The sequence below is a fragment of the Anser anser genome, assembly GCF_964211835.1.
Source record: "Anser anser genome assembly, chromosome: 1".
NCBI classification, from domain to species: Eukaryota; Metazoa; Chordata; class Aves; order Anseriformes; family Anatidae; genus Anser; species Anser anser.
The window spans coordinates 76678416-76692818 of NC_139720.1; the positions used below are offsets into that span (position 1 = coordinate 76678416).

Genomic DNA, 14403 nt, shown 5'->3' on the forward strand with positions numbered 1-14403 from the left:
CCACATCTAAGTGCCCTCTCCTAGATTACACTTGACATATCTTGTTGATTCTAGCCCTTGCAGATCGTGTAAGCTAACAATTCACCAGTACCTCTGAAACCAATTAACAAGCTTGTAATGTAAATACGCTCTTCTAGTTAGCACTTCTGACATAGTTGCAGCCATTCAGGAGAGGAAGCTTTACTTTGACACCTGCTCCTTAAGAGCTCGTTCACAAAGTGCTGTTGTTAAGTACGCCATAAGAACATTAAGCTTTAGATCTTTCTTTGAGCTCCTTGCCTGCAGAGATGCTACAGTTCAACTATGTGCACACAGTTATCACAGGCAAGGGTGCTAGATAAGTCACGTTAGTTTAATGTCTTTGACAGAAGTGTCCCCTGACATTACTGGACAGCCACAGCACATAGGCACTGTTACTAACAGTTACTGTGGCTCACCTCCTAGGTGTCATCTTGTTCAGCTATCATAACTTTACATCTGTGCATTTGAAACTTCAGAAGAGCACCCTGCTGTTAATCATTTCAGAGTACTGACAGAAGTAAGTGGTCATGTTGACATACAAGTTAATTAAGCACCTGTTTGCAGAGTAGGACTTTATTACAGTGGCATCTTGCTGGGATCTCCCTGACTCAGGGTGAGACATACATGTGCCAACTGCTGGTTTAAGGTCTAATTAGTCATCCAGTAGCTATACCAACCTTCTCATTTTCATGAAAAAAGTTGCTGCATAGTGGTTAGATATCCAAAGGAGGTTTATCCTGTAATCTTGTACTAGGGCTTGCATTATGAATGAAACATCCCAGATGACTCCCTCTTCAATATTAAGACCAACTCAGATTCTCATCTGCCCACAGCCCTTCCAATACCAGCAAAAAAAAAAAGGCTTGACAGTACTGCTGTATATAACAACATCACACGCAAGAGATTCAAATACCATCCATTGCTTCTAAGAAGTCTTTTTTTTTTTTCTTTCTTTTCAAGTGAGATCCCAGTTTCAGATGGTGTCCAAACTTATTTTGGCTCCATTTCACAGTTGTGCTTGGAAGCACATCTTTCCTCATAAGCCCCAGACTTGAAACAGAAGTCCTGTTGAGCCTGGGCCTCTAACAAGGGGCCATGGTCCATAGCTAGGAAAGCACTCTGTATTCACAGAAACAGCCTGCCTGTGTTGCCCAGACTGAGCAACACTATACATTTTCAAGAACTGGGGGTTGACAAGAAACATCCCGGCTTCCCAGCTTACCAGACATTACCCACCTTTTTCATGTCAGAGAAGGTTTTACAACAGGAATGTTGGGAGGATACTTCAGCTCATACAGCACAGTCTTCCCTCTTGTTTCACTTTGTATTCTGTTATAGCAGAACTGTCTTCTGCCTACCACATGCTTAATGTCCCTGGGAGAAAGAAGCTGACTCTTAAAAAAAAGCACATACATTGAATACTATGCTCATTCGTACTAGTCATGATGAAAATGGAGATTAATTTGAAATTTTATCTTCCGAAGACGAATATAGTTTGTCCTGAGATCATGATGGGTTATTAAAGTAAATCACGGTCAGAAAGCATATAGATATCTAATTATTTAGGCTTTTGCATAAAAGTTTAGGATGACAAGTGCAGAGGGCACTATAAAATAGGGAAAAATATCTTTCACGTGTATATTTAAATAAATCCAGTCATCTTCGCTGCTACCCACATAACTAAAGCAAATATGTTTTTAGAAAAGTTGAGGTAAATGATTTAAGTCTTTCAGAAGAGAAGACTTGTTTAGAGGTAACGCTATTTCTCAAGCAATTAGAAAGTCATAAATCTGACAAAACTTCATTACAATTCCTTCTACCTATATTACATTTATATCTTATAGCACATAAAAAACAAAAACCAATATAAGTCATTAGCATTTTCTACACAAAAAGAGTTTGAACTTACATGCTCTTACTATAGCAGTGGTTTACGCTCAGAGGGAGAATTAGGGCTTCTATGACAAGTAACATGGGAATGCTGTAATATGAAAGTATAACCGCTGTGCTGACTTACCTCTGCTGAGGACGGATATTTTTGCAGTGGCAAGTAATAGACATAGAATACATCCACCTGCCATAAGCATTTTAGTATTAGATTCAAGATTTAAAAAGTTAAGGAATTTGACTGTATTTGACTGCTGCACACATCTATAATGGTTAATGTTTCTAAGCAGCTCGCTCCTGGAAAAATAATCAAAGGTGAAGAGTGAGAGGGAAAAGCAACGGATAGGTGAAACTAAGCATCTTGTCAAGAAAGATTAGAGGTCAGTGAAGGACAATGAGAGAGAGGGGAGCAATTCTGGAAAATTCCTGGCTTGAGTTTCCTATTAGGATAAGGCAGATTGCTGCCCAAAACAAACAGTCTTCTGAGGGGCAGAGGGAATGAGTCCTGACAGGATGTCAGAATCACAAGGGGACAGGTGCTCAGTGTAAGTTAAACCCAGCTCTAGGCTGGGGAAATGGCAAAGCAAGCATCCCCCACCCCTGGCCACAAACAGCTGGGCAGCGGGGGAGTTAAAAGCATATCTCTATCTGCAGCTGTGAGATTTGAAGAGAGCATTCCAGTATCTCTCCCTCCCATCCAAAAGCAAATGCTACACTGCTACCAAAAAACCACCTTGAAGGCCACTAGCTCATGAACAAGTATTTAGGAAGAGTCAAACAGAGAGAAGTGGCAGTGCTGTCAGACACGCAGAGCACACAAACAATCCATTCCAAATTAGAAGCATTAACAGAACGATAGCAGGTGCCGTGGGAAATGGGCAATGCGGAGTTTAGGACAGCACATTTTAAAAAGGCACAATGCAAACTGTACATCTACCAACGCAGACAAGGAGAGGCAATGTTGGGCTACAAAGACACCCGTAATGGCTGATGCAGGAAGGGGACTACGCTGGGCCCAGGACTCAGCAGGCCTGCACTGTGACTCCAGCTCTGCTGGTGCCATGCCAGGGGGGCAGCCCACCAGCCACACACTCCCACCATGAGAGTAGGACAGCGCTCATCTCTGGCCAGGCATTCGAGCAGGACCTGGCAATACAGGTCACAAGGCCTCCATATACTATTGTAACACCTCATTGCTGATGATTTGTTTTGCAGTGCCTCAGAACAGAAGACTGGCAAGCCCTGAGAAACTGAACACCCAGAAACTGTCTTGCTAAAAGTTTAAGTAAACCAAAAACTGCCACTTGAATACCTTATAAAGCATGGTTCTTAGCTTATGGTGACAGCCCGGCTCCCTGTCACCTTATCTAGGAAGAATGAGCCTCTTCCCTTTGCTCCTGATACAGAACATGACCCCTTCTGCACAGGGCTTCAGTTTATTGACAGCAGACACAATCAAGCCTTCCCTTAGGGCCCTTCCCTCCTCTTAAAGGTATGCCCCCTTATTTTCTAGCCTTGTCTGCAGAGAGCGTAAGCTTCGCTGCTTCATTAAAAAGCAAGGGGCAGGTAATCAGCTTTTCCTACTGGAAAGTAGCAAGCCTAGGGAAGAATATTATCTTCATTCTTGAGTTATAACGATGAACTGAGTTTTCTTGCACCAGATCACCCTCACTGATATCTTGTATCTACTTGTATCAAAAGGCCTCTGAGAAAATTCTTTGACAATCTCATGCAGCATAGTTTAATCCCATGGACTTCTGCTGTTTTTTATATTAAGTTGGTTGCTTTCTGGTTTGCTCTTGGGAAAGAAGGAAAGGTCACATACCATAGATAAACTTTTCACATATCATTTCATTTTGTCACCCCCTCCCCCTAAGTCTTCCAATCTTGGAAGGAGCAAAGCCCAAATACTTTTATTTATTTATATCTCAGTTTGAAATAAAAGCCAAATTTAAAAGATACGAGTAAACAAGTAAGCTGGTAAACAAGCACAGGAACTGCAGTACAGCAACACTGGTAATAAGAAAATTACTTCTCTATTCAGACTACTTTGTAAATTCCTGTTAATTCTGTCATTTTCTGACAAATCTTGTTCACTGGAACAAGTTCTGATGAAAGATTTTACCGAACTATTTCCCAACTCCTTCAAAATCAATGTTCCCCTGTATGATAAATAGCCTTTGTTATCTCTTTGGAGTATCAGGTTATCAATTCCCATCCCATTAATAACACGAAAGCACTGCGCTGTATTCAATGACTGTTTGTTACTCCTGTTGCTCATCTGTGCCAATTTCACTACTTGAAATACACAGCATCAAGCGTGCAGCTGTTCATTAAAAGTTTCTGTCCTCACTCCCAATGACACCAGTGCAAAGGCTTTGATTGACCTGGAGCCTTGGATGAAACCCAAAGCAAGCATATACACCAGGGGAGCAATTCTGATGAGTGAGAACATGCTTAAGAGAGCCACACAACCACCTTCTGATGGGCAAGGATAAGGGCATTCCACTACTGCCATATGTTTCTCTCAGCATGCCGATTATTCTAGGTAGTAGGGCTAAATTAATATTGCTAGCCATACAGCCTCAAAGGTGCATTTAAACAATTGGTACCTTGATTCCCAGTATCGTCTTTTATACATCATTACTTCTGGCATCTTTCTACTTCCTTCTTCAGAAAGAGTCTGACATGTGCAGACATCTCCTGAGTTCATTACTGGTTTTCTTTCCTTCACAGGTCACATAGAGGCAGGAGAAGCAAGACAAGGATCATCAGGGATCTCACAGGCCTTCAAAAGACACTTACCAAGAGATCAGGCAAATTTAGTAAAGAACAGGGGGATTGGAGGTTTAAAAAATACTCTTCCCCCTATTTTCATTGATAATTGCTTTCTTTATCCCCACCCCCCACACACACTTAACACCACACTAATCAGAATTAACATTAGCATTAGTCTACTGGAGAATAGCTATGAATTCACTAAGTGCCAAGTTACATGCTATGGCTTTAAGCTTAGTATTAACAAAAACCACAAACTGACAGTATGTACTTTTTATAAAGCAACAAAGAATGCTTTGCTCTCAGCTTCTGTAGGAGGCTGTCACAACCAGTATAAGCACAGCAGGAAGGAGGGGAAGGGGGATAAGCAAAAGCTGGCATGATTTATTGAAGATTCCCAAACAGGGTAGTGACAAGAACAACAGACCCTTCAACTCCTGAAGCCACACTGTCTCCCCACTTTGGCATAGACGCAAAACATCTGGCTGCCCAGTGGAATTAGACTTTCCTTATCCGTGCTCACAAAACTGCTGACTGACAATAAAATGCAAAGTTTCAAAAGGTTGCTCCGGAAACTCCAAATCCCCTTTGAATAACGGCTTAAAAACATTGTCAAACACTTCAGGAGTCCAAAAGTCTTCTAGCAAAAAGCTTTCAGTTCAGTTGAAACAAAAGGAAGTTATAGATCCTAAGATTAAAGGGAAACTCACAATAAAGCACCAACACTGCCTCGCCATTTTAAAACTAGATGATCCAGAGACACAGCAAGGTGCATACTGGAAATACATCGTGTACTGTTGCAGGAAGGGAAACGAGACAAGGTTACACGTAGTATAGCTTCCAAAGGGAATAAATGAATTCAGACTACAACCTCAGCCCTGAAGCAAGGGCAGAAGCTGGATAGAAGTCAGTTACATTACACATTTTGAGAGGAAAAGGGATGGAAGTTTCTAGAAGAGGCAGTAAAGCATTAAAACATGACATCTCAAAACACCAACAACTGCCGACAACAGGAGAAAGAACTATCTTCTCAGAAGCATGTCACATCACAATACAAAGGCAGGAGTAATACTACAGCAGAGGACAACATCCAAGCTTGCCTTTAGAGTTGTACCATTTGTTTGCTGATGTAAAAACAAATACTAGAGCATCTCACAATTTTTCAAGGCTCAAGCATCTTCTTAGTGTACCTGCATGACCATATTCCATTCATAAAGGAACTTAAACCCTCTTAAATGAAAAACATATTACTGTTTCAACAGTATTAGACCCAATCCTCAAAATGAATGTCAGTCCCACACAGAAAAATTTCGAGAATACTCAGAAGTTATCAATAGTTACTTACAGTCTCCCTGTTAAGATTCCCATGAGTTCCAGTATCTGGGACTATCGAAAACACACAGGGCACAATTTTAAGATTCATTGGCAACTATGAGTTGAGACCTATCTTACACAGTGGATTCCAACGTAAGAATTTAAGGAAAAATTTAAGTTATAATACTTGGAATTAGTAGCATACTATTGTATCATAATACACGTGCACATACACAGTTTCGGTTTTTGTTTTAACTTTGTTACCATGGATTGAACTACAGAATATGTCCCAAACTCCAACTGATACATTACCATATAATTGACTCCAATATTAAGACAGGTAACTTTACTGCTAGTGTTTTGGAACTAAACTTAATTCAGCAATGTATTGTATTCAGCTACCTTTGCACGCATTTGAGTGGTTTGTTAAATATCCCATATACTTCAGGAAAAAAAGATTTTGCTAATAACATATTTATTCATTTGAATTATAGATCTGGTTTATTACACATGAAAAGGAAACTACAGAAATGACCTTCTGTCCTCATTACCATTCTTCCCTTCTTGTGCTAAAGATAGCACAGAGAGTAAAAATAAATAAATCCTCAATAGCATTAGGAATTAAACAATGTCATGTTGAAAGATACCCTAAATGATGAGCCTTATCTGTTCTTGCTGGCTGGGATGGCAGGGGGCTCTTAGGGGGAAGGTAGCATTTAAGTGTTCTCTAGGTGGTCTCTTCGTAGCCAGCTCCATTTCAGCTGTAATTGCTCGTCAGCCCTAACTGGATGACTGAACACTCTGGAATAGCTCAACAAAGTATTTAAACAGATGGATGGTACAGGCCACTGGAACAAAACTCGTTTTTTCCCTGGCCATGGCTCTCTTTCAGCACATTCCTTTGAAGTCTGTGCCACTGAGGAATCAACAACAGCTGAGAAACATGTGTTATCATACAACATTGAGCACAGCAACAATATCGCACAGCAAGACACTTTTGTTCAATAATCCCAGACTATAGGGAAGCATTACAATGCCTTTTGTTGTTGGTAAGCCCTTTTTCCAAGCACAAGAAAGTAAACAGATTCCTCCCCCCCGTAAGTAGTAACTCTAAGTAAAAAGGTAAATTAAGCACATTTCTCAAGAGCCTCCCTTCCAAAAACTTACAGCATGCATCTCCTCAATTCCTCCCAAATATATTCACCTATCTCCGTATTTATGTTATCACAAAGACAACCAGACACTTACAGAGATTGAGCAAGAGTAACAGCAGATGTGACAAGTCCTTATAAGCTATAGCTCAAATCCACCTTCCCTTCCCAGCAGGATAAGGTCTCTGATCTCAACTTAACGGGTAAAGAACCGGGGCGAGCAGAAGCACTACACAGCTTGGTATGCACAGGCAGTTCTCCCCCCTCCCCATATTTTTATCAGCAAAGAGAAAGATGCCATACAATCCTCACAATGGTAAGAGAAGAAAACACCGAACGTAGAAAACAATGTGAATATCCTTACACTAGCCAGCAATCCTATTCTTGTCAAAGATGTGAGATCACCATACACTTTGCATGGGGTTTTAAAGGATAAAAAGAAATTATCTGTGGAACTGAATCTGTACCTAGACTAGCTGCCCATAGCGTGAGAGCAAGGAACTAGCTATGTGCATAGGCAAGAGGACAGTAAGTTATAACCTGCAGCTGATGAAGCTGAGTAACAGCAAGTTTCTACAGAATCAAGTCTCTCATTCAGAGCAGAGAGAACTACTTGCAACAGGATAGAGCCTTGTATTTACACAGCATACAAATATCAAATCCTACAGGAAGGCAAGCACTGAGATTATAATATGTCCTGTTATGTTGTGAAGTCTCATCTTCTGGCTTGAGAAAGTTAAAAGAAAAATCTAACATTTCAAACAAGCCCTAGAAAACTACACAGCATTTACATTTAATTTCCATACAGAGATCTTAAAGACTTAAGAACCCAAGCAGACATTTAAAATTAGAAAGCGAACAAAAAAAACTCCACATGCACTAAACCAATCTCATAATTACAGAGCTCAAAAAAAAAAAGCCAAGAAATGCACGCATTGCACTGCGTGGGGTCCCCAGCCCAGCCCCCATGAGACAATCCTCTACCCTGCAATTAAATCTCATGGGGTTTCTTTCTGCAGAGCAGTAACTATCAAATTCACACACCGATTAGGTACCATGGATGAAGCATGCACTGATATTCTCAAAGTTATACAGAGGTTAAAAGGAAACACTCTCAAAACTTTTACAGCAATGCAAAGTCTTGTTCACTGACACTCAAAATGAATGCTGATTATCAAGAGTTACAACTTCCTAAGAACAAATATTAGCACAAGAGTAACTATCACCTGACTAGCATTCAAAATATCACAACTAAAGAGCAATACACTTGCACATAATTATTCTTAAAATCATGTGTAAGAGTACTTAACAGACATTCCGTAAATCTCCATATCCTATGAGGTGCAGGCAGGAAAACAGCTTAGGTAAAGGGCATACTGCCATTCGATGGCAGAAGCAGGAACAGGACCCATGATCCTCAGCTCTCAGCACTGTACTTGAGCAGCTCCATCTCCTGCTTTCCAGCTAATGCGTTCCTTTCCAAAGCTTCCCTCAAAAGGGTTTAAAAAGTAATGCTAATCATCTTAATTTGTCTCTTTGGAATTATTGGTGGTGTTTCCAGACACAGGCCATGGTACAGTTTTAAGAGAAAACTTCTTGTTAACGTTACTTGTTAGTTTTCTCCCCATCTATTTTCCCTGATCCCAGAGATTTTAATCTTTTTCTTTCCTAGAAATGAAAATTAACAACCACAGTCAAATTCTGTTAGGTTTGTGGTGGTGGGAAGGACGGAGAGTTTATCTTAGCTCTTACAGTTGGTCCTAAAGAGCATGCAGCTGAACACTACAAATGACAAGCAGTTATTTCTACTCCCTCACAGCAAAAAAAAAATAACCATTGAATATGCAATGAATTGCTAAGACACAAAAGGTAATACTTCTGGTTCAACATCCAGCCTATTTTCTAATTAGATATTAAACAAAGTTCAATATGAAATTGTATTTCCTCCTGTCCTTAGAGAAAGGGGAGAGAGTTGGACTTACTTTGCAATTTAACCTTATGGTCTTTAGGAATGACATCTATCAGGGGAGGTAACAACACAATCCAGGGCTACACTCTTTGAATCTGACCTAAGGAGTTCACATTATTGATAAATTATTTCTCTACCGTCAGGCTTCACTTTTACAGCACAACACAATCAGAACACTACCCAGCACAATTAATTGAGAGCACCAAAGCCCTTAAACAGGTGTCTTGGTAAAATCATCAGGCAACTGATTGACTTACTCTGCACAGCACATCCTTCATCTGAATGCGTGATGCTGGGGATGAGACAGAAGCTTGTGAAGTCCAAGCCAGACTTCAAAAGCCACACCACAGAGCTTTCTGATGCGGGTGTAGGTAGTTTCCAGCTATTCTGCTAATGGGGCAAGCTCTGACACAACTGCAATTTTCGGATGTAACGCATGACAGGTGTCATTCCAGAGGGGACACAGAAATCCATAACCTTCCCCCCTTCGTATTCTCCCCAGCAATGAAGCCCACAAGCCACAGACCCGCACCCCACACCTCTGGCACGTGAAACCACCATCCCACCGACAGGCACACGGGTTGGCACACACTAGGCTACTACAAGAGCCCAAAACAGATCCAGGACCAGACCTCCACACCCATGCTGCCGGGCAGCACGAACCGAGGACCAGAGCCCATTTCCATACCCTGTGGAGCTGGTGCCTCTTGACTGTCCCGCTGCTTAAGCTTTCCTCATCACTGCTCTCCCCAAAAACAAATAAATATACATATCTCATGCATTCCCTGCTAGCAAAACAGCTTTTCTTTTAATCTTTTTCTCACTGGGGGAGAGAAAGGGGAAAGGAGGGGTTGGGACAGGAATAAAAGAGATTAATCATGAAACAAACCGGCACTGTCTGGAGAGGAAGGGGGGGGGGGGGGGGGGGGGGAGACCAAAACTAGTCCACGTCGCAAACAAACAAAACAAAAAAAAAAAAAAGGAAAGAGGGGAAATTCCCCCGCTGGGGACAGCGAGTGAGGAGGATGAGAAGTCCTGCGAAGGCTTCCCCGAGCACGAAGAGCTGCCCAACTCCGCTCGCAAGGGCGCCGAGCAGCACCCTCGATAGAGGGAAAGACGGAGACCAAACGCCGGGGCAGGGAAAGGGAATGGAGGAGCGCGGGGGCAGGAAAGAGCAAGGCAGGCGTGAGGGGGAAAGAGGAAAACAGAGCCGAAGGGAGCCGGGGAGCGGGCAGTCAGGACTCCCCCGCCGCGCACTCACCGCTCTGCCGCCGGGCGCCCGTCCCGCAGCGGCTCCGGGCAGCGCCAACGGCCCCAACGGCCGCGGCCCCGCCTCTGCCCCGCGGGGAAACGGGGCGGGGGGACCGCGGGCTCGGCTCCGCCTGGCCCCGCCGAGGGCGGCTGCGGTGGGGGTGTGCGCGGCCGCCCCCGCCTCCTTCCTGCCTCTGCCCCGCTCCCCTTCAGCGGGGGAGCCATGTAACGGAACTGGGACGCCAGCGCGGCATTGTGGGAGCTCTTAAAGCCGCAGCCGCACGCCCACCGCCGGCCGCGAGGCACCGGGGACGGGACGGGGATTAGCAGCGGGTCCCTGGGTTGTCAGCGGCGGTTCCCCCGGGGCGGCTGGACCCCCCTGAAGCGAGCCCTGGAGGAAGAGGAGGAAGGATAGGAGACCCCCAGCTGGGACCTGGAACTGGGTTCTGTTGCTCCCTCTCCTTCCTTTTTTTTAAATTTTTTTTCCCTCTCCCTGACTTTTCCTTATTGTTTCTGGGAGGAGTGAGAATGCCTTCGTCGCTTGTTTTTAACTGAAATGTGGAAAGCCGGCAGTCAGTGTTTGCTGTTGTTTCCTGCGCTGGGTTTTTGATGATGGAAAATTCCCTGGGGGGAAAAAAAAAAAAAAAACAGGGCAGCAAAGAATCTTGAGCAAGAGGCTATTTTGGCTGAAAGTTTTGAATAAGAACTTTTAATCAGTTTTGTGATTGTACAGCTTGGAATAGGAAGATGACTGTTTCAAAGGCGAAAAGAAAAAAAAAAAGAACTTGAGAGCTGTGATTCACAGGCATTTACTGCTGTCTACGAATGTTTGCGCTGGGTCTGCTCTCAGCTGCCTGCAGTGGTGACGCCTGGCTCTTCGTGGGGCTGATGGCCTTCCCAAAACAGCCCCTGGACCATGTCCAGAGGCCAAGAGACACTGATGGTTTGGGAAGGAGCCTCTCCAAGAGAACTCCTTTGGCCGTTCGTCTTACCACCATGTTAACAACGTTCCACACCTTTCCTCATGGCTCAGAAGCACAGCTTCTGAGCGTGGCACACTTCGATCAAAATGCAAGCACAGAAGTATCTGCGAGATTTGGGCTTGGGGATGTTTCTACAAATATTTCTAGTTGGTATGGACGTTGTGTTGCGATCACATCATAACCATACCGCTGAGCGTATTTTTCATAAGCACGCCTGGCAAGGCAAAGTTCCAGAAAAAGAGTTTTCTGGAGACAGGGACATCACTTTTAGGTGTGACCTGCACCTAGGCCTTTTCATTCTCTTTTTAGACAGGAGGAGGTGTTAAGCAGTCTGTGTGAAAGGCTTTAAGCACACAAAATGAGGTATGGTTAGGAAGAAATTACAAATATTTGTGCATAGAATCATAGAATATCACAAGTTGGGCATCTGTCAGGGAACATGTGATCTACATGGTCAGCTACATACACACCTTAAGAAAAACAAAACACTAGAGGGATACCTCTAGAAATGGTGTTGGTGACCAGTTTTCCAGTAGTCTACAGGATGAGATTTGTTTGCGCTACGCGTTTTTCACCATTACCTTCATAGGTGTGCATATTGTTAAAGATTGTGTCAGCAGACAGTTTACAAGCAGGAAAAAGGGCTGTGTTTTCCAGGTAGACCATTTGCTGCAGACGTTTAGCCAAGTATTCCTTTAATTCCTGAGAAGTACCCTTTCACAATGCTACTTCCTTTTTTTTTCATGAAGCATGTAAGCACAATAGAAGCTGTAAAACTCATGCAAGATCCTTTCTCAAAATCCAGCCTTCTCAGGATTTCGTATGAAGGAAGGAGAGTGATCTGGGAAACCAATTATTGTTAGGAGGAGAAAAACTTTTTTCAAGAAGTTAATGGTTTACTGAAAGCAAGTACTTGATAAATCATTGGGCTTGTATTGTTCATCACTCCAGGTGTTCAGCAGAACATCAAACACCCAATTTTATGTTGAAAGCTAGCTTTCTGATAAGCTTCTCAAACCCAACAGTTTTTATACCCTTGCAATCTGACTTGCTCTTAGAAATTTTACATTAATGGGAGGAGAAATATTATGGAGGAGAAATTCATGGCCGTAATTAAGAGATTTCTGTTGAAGATCTTCAGAACATACATAACAAGGCATAAAATATTTATGCTCTGTATTGTCTTGGTGTTTCACTTGCTGGTTGTGACGGTTTTTGTAGCTAGAAAGAGCCCTGACATTTCTCATATTCTAATGTTTTCTTTTCTCTACTTCCCTCTTGTAATGTAGTTTTTAAAGGCACTGAAGATAACATTTCCACTTCTTCAAAATAAAGTACATGAAATTTCAGAGCAATTTTTGCACGCATTGATAAGCCAAGTATGTCCAGGGAGGGCATCAAATACATTTTCAGGAGTGATTTTTTCCATATCAAAAATTGAAATCTTTGGAGAGGTGAGGTGGTGTAAAAAAGGAGGAAATACAAATCTCTGTGTTGGGATTGTGTAAACAGGTAGCATTGATCAAGGTTAGCTCCAAGGGGGAAGATGACTGTGGCCATTTAAGAAAAATGGGGAAAATAGCCTCAAGTCCAGCCATAAAATAAGGCTAAAATTACATAAATACCTCCTCCACTATGTAACATAGCAGCCTGGTTGCTCTTTCAGCCATACTGAAAGAACAAGAGACTTTGTTTCTCCAGAAATTTATGAGGAAGATATGATGGAGTGATGTTTAATTATACCAGCCAAGGACAAGACTTTGTGTGGTTGTAGGATGTCTCTGCTGTGGCAGTCAGTTCCTGGCTCCCAATGCCCACCCCAATTGCTTCCTAACTTAATTACACTATATTATAATCCTACAATAATTTGTTTCGTTCACCTTGAGTCACTCCTTGCTTTGTACATTGCTAGAAAAATGGTATGGACTCTAATTCAGTAAAGCAGTCAAGCACATCCTTACATTTATGTGGAAATCCTGAGGACCTAACCAGAGACTGTTGGTGGTTTTTTTTTGTTTGTTTGTTTGTTTTGTTTTGTTCTGTTTTTTAATGATCTGGATCACTGATTGATGTATTTGGAGGTAGATTTCTCATAGGGATCCTGCTACCTGTTTACCAAAAAGGTAATTAAAGTACCCTAGGCAGGGAGTAAAAGGCACTCTTAATGCTGGCACTGAGCATCGCACACAGAACTCCTTCCACCACATAGGCACACATGCACAGAGTCTTGCACATATGTTCTTAATGATGATAAAAAGGAGAAAATAGGCCCACATGCTTTTTGGTTATGTAAGCTTTCCAAGAATTATGCCTTTTAGACCAAAACCAGGAAGAGAATGTTTCTGAGGTTCCTTAATTTCCTCCTCTGCTTGATCTGATCTTCAGCTACCACTGCCCTTCCCACTGTCATTTCACCTTGGAGAAATACAGTGTCTCAGTGGACTCTTTAAATGTAATCCACACTATAAAATCAGACTCATTCAGAACAGAAACAGCTACGAGTAATCAGCACAGCTTTCAGTGTCATGTATTTGCAGTAACCTCTTCATGGTCAGAATAAAGCAACTCTCTCTCTGCAAATGCTTTCTTGAGAAGAAATAAAGTAGGTCTGGTTTCAGCAAATTATTTAACTATGTCCATATATTTAAGGATGTGAATACTCTCACTGGGACTACTTGCATGTTCAAAGTTATGCATGTGCTTAAGTACTTTGTTGGATCCATAGCAAATAAATCTGAGCTGATACTCAACAAGCAGAAAAACAAGATAATTTTGGGGAACAGGGTAAATTTATGTCCTGCAGTGTTATTTGCTTTACTTTAAAATGAACATTTCAAGAGGCTGATTTTTGTTGTTGGTGTTTTTTTTTTTCTTTTTTAATGAATATGCAGTCTGAAATTCAGGGGAAGCAAACAGACTTCAAATTAGAATTTAAGTTAAGGGCATTCTTCAAGCTCTTTTTTCTTAGTTTTGTTGTTCTGTTTAGTTAGTACTTATTTCTTGGAGCATAAAGAGAAATAATTCCTTGTTTCTCCTCCAGATTTTCTAG

The 14403-nt window shown here is 42.2% G+C and overlaps 1 protein-coding gene across 6 annotated transcripts in view; it reads right to left on the reverse strand.

Annotated features, from left to right (window-relative positions):
- RASSF8 (Ras association domain family member 8) overlaps window positions 1–14193 on the reverse strand; it is an 88821-nt gene extending 74628 nt beyond the window's left edge. For 3 of the 6 annotated variants that reach the window (XM_083822124.1, XM_083822123.1, XM_083822128.1), the window contains exon 1: window positions 10382–14193. The gene's annotated coding sequence lies outside the window, so the exon portion shown is untranslated. Of the gene's footprint in view, window positions 1–1257; window positions 1397–10381 lie in introns of those variants that run through there. The other 3 variants (XM_083822125.1, XM_083822127.1, XM_083822126.1) reach the window with 3 other exon arrangements.
- Between the last annotated feature and the right edge of the window lie 210 nt (window positions 14194–14403).